Consider the following 3,098-nt stretch of genomic DNA (forward strand, 5'->3'; position numbering starts at 1 on the left):
ATTTTTAAGCACAATTATTAGTCAGTATTATATAGTATTATATGGTAGAGCAATAATAAAATTAAATCCATAACAAGTTACTATTCGTGTAGGCCATAAAATATAATTGGTAGATTTCATTTCTTCTTTCTTAGGCTATTCTTTTTTTTTTTTTCTTTTCATAGATGAGTTTATTTGATGAGGATTGTGATCCAATGATTGTTTAGCAGCAATTTTACCAAACTGTAAATTCTTTTATTAACAAGCTTTATAAACAGATAACACTAATCTTATTTAAAAACCATGAGTGCCACTCCAGTGACTATACAGCTCATGAATAACTTAAAAAGTATTTCCCATTTTAAAAGGCAACACACAGCATACAAAAACCTATACTAAACAAAGAAGCTATAATATGGGTACATGATTGATGTGTCTAAAATGATATATATACACAGTACATAATTAATATTAATTAAGTGTCCAGTACATTTTCTGTGATTCCCTTCAAGCTTCACTTTCCCCAGAAACTGAATTCTGTACTTCCTCTTCTAAAATTGGTACAATCAGGTTATCCTTGGACATCAAATTATATTTCATCACAAATTTGGTAAATCGATGACAAAAAAATGTTTCATTTTCATATTCATCAAATATCTGCCGGTGATGAAAATAAGCATGTGAAAATATTCTATAAATCCTACGGCATACTGATCCTAGTTTCGCTACAGATGATCCCTGCTAGGAAAATATTTATTGCTAATTAGGAGACAAGCAGCACCATCAAGTGTGTGCCTAGTGTAGTCTATAGCAGGACACTCTTTGGGAGTTTTATGAGCTTCACAAAGAAAAATTCATTGTTCAGTTGCTGTCATCTGAGTACATGTATCTGGATGGCACTCATTCTGAAGTTTGACAGCAAGTCCATTTAGTTCAAGACAGAACTGCCTTAAATGTTCATACTTCCATACACCTTCATCTTGGCCTTCAGGTGGTTCAAGAATTTTGTCAATATTGGAGCAATCTGCTCTTATGTTTTGTTGAATATACTGTTGAACAGCCAATGTACTGTCCATTTCATCAAAGGATTCATCAGGCCAGTTATAGAAATCCTGAGCCTTGGTCCCCGGTCTGTTCCTCCTCAGCCAGGGTATTCTTTTTTAACCATTACATGGTTTAACTTTCATCTAACAGTCAAGAAGGAAATTATTTTTTCATTTATAAGGAAATAATTAAAACTTTTCTATATTCTAAGCATTGCTATTTAAGCCACAGATTTTAATAATTCTCTGTTGACTCCTTTCCCATAATAAGTAGACCAGGAAAATGCAACTCAGATACTGCCAGAATTTTTCCATTACCTGAATTGAAGAATGGAGTTTTGTTCTTAAAACCCACAAATAGCAAATAGAGAGCTCTGGTGGCCTAGCGGCAAGAAGCTGCGCTGCAATCCTGAAGGCACCCAGTTCAAATCCTGCTCTGCTGGAGAAGGAGGGGCAATCTCCTCCTGTGCCAGTTGGATCTGATTTGACTTTTCAAAAACCATGAGTCAATCACAAGCAAAATTTAGTGAATTGGTTCAATGTAATCTAGTAAGTACTAGTTACACACTTACATATTTTTAGTATAATGATAAGCTTGATATATAATGAAAATTACTATCTCTTCTTAATGATCTCCAGATGGTACTGTACTGATCCCCATCCCAAACAACCAAATAAGTGTTCTAGTAGGAACATAATCTGATTGTACAATCCATTTTTTCTTGTGATTTCTGTATTACACACTTTCCACATCTGCATTGGATAGAGATCTTAACTACCATGTCCCCGATGTTTTGTGTATATCTTGTGTCACTAACCTTGGTGTCTGAGGGTGTCCCTGTTAATGTGGATATTTATTTGTACAAGTGGGACAGAAGACTGCTGTGGTACATCTTTCCCTCGGTGGCACACACATAAAGAAGGTTTTTATTTGCAACTGTTGTATGCAAAGTCTGCTCACACTTGGAGCTTTGCTCCTATCCTTGCAAACTGACCAGGAGTTAATGATATAGCAAGTTACAGTTTTGTTTTCAGTACTAGAAAATCTTCATAGCCAACATTATCCATATGGAGAAAGATATTATCCCTTCAGATTGAAAAAAATAGAAATAAAGGACAAGGCACCCATTGCATGACTGCTGTCCAACATTATGATGAGAGTTCTGGCAAAGGAGTTAGGCAAGGGGAAAACAAGAAATCAATAAGGAAGAAGTAAAACTATCTGTATTCATAGATAATTATCTGTATTTAAAAAATCCCTAAGAAACCACAAGAAAGCTACTAGAGTTAATAAATGAATTCAGCAAAATACACAGGCAAACAAATATTAGTTTGCGTGTCTGTACACCAGCAATGAACAATCTGAAAAGAAAATGAAGCAAGAATTTTTAACAGGAGCCTGGGTGGCCTAGTGGGTAAAGAGTTGTGCTGCCAACCCAAAGACAGTTGCAACATGAGAGAATGCCCTCCCATGTAATTTTGTTATTTTAGATGCCTTCCAGTCAAGTAACAATTTACAGTCATCCTGTGAACAAAAGATCTGAACCCTGTCCTATCCTGCGTCGTCCTCATATCTCTGACACACTCAAGCCTTGCTGCAGTTACTGTGTCAATCCGTCATGTTAAGGACCATCCTCTCTTTCACCTATCCTCCATCTTTCTAAGCTTTTTGTTCCTCTCCAAGGAACAGCCCCTCCTAAGAACAATGCCCAAAGTATGTGAGGCAAAGCTTTATCATCTTTACCTCCAAGGAGCACTCCAGCTATACCCTCTCCAAGACAACATATATGTTTTTCTTTTAACAGTCCTATGCAATTGAAAACCTACTGGACAATCAACTATGAGTCAGTTCCAACTAGAGAGCAATGAATTGAGTTGTTGTTGTTATGTGCCATTGAGGTGCTTGCGACTCATAGCAACCCTATGTACAAGAATCCTAAACACCGTTCTATCCTGTGCCAACCTCGCTGTCTCAAACACATTCATTCCCACCACTCCACTCACAGAAACGATCCATCTCATCGAGGGTCTTCCTCTCCTGTGCCGTCCCTCCACTCTCCCAAACATGATGTCCCT

The 3,098-nt window shown here is 37.0% G+C and overlaps 1 pseudogene; it reads right to left on the minus strand.

Annotated features, from left to right (window-relative positions):
• Positions 1-486: 486 nt before the first annotated feature.
• On the minus strand, positions 487-1,118 carry LOC102861766 (annotated as a pseudogene).
• Between the last annotated feature and the right edge of the window lie 1,980 nt (positions 1,119-3,098).

Source organism: Elephantulus edwardii, unplaced genomic scaffold (genome assembly GCF_000299155.1).
Source record: "Elephantulus edwardii isolate Elephantulus edwardi_28Jun2011 unplaced genomic scaffold, EleEdw1.0 scaffold00105, whole genome shotgun sequence".
NCBI lineage: Eukaryota > Metazoa > Chordata > Mammalia > Macroscelidea > Macroscelididae > Elephantulus > Elephantulus edwardii.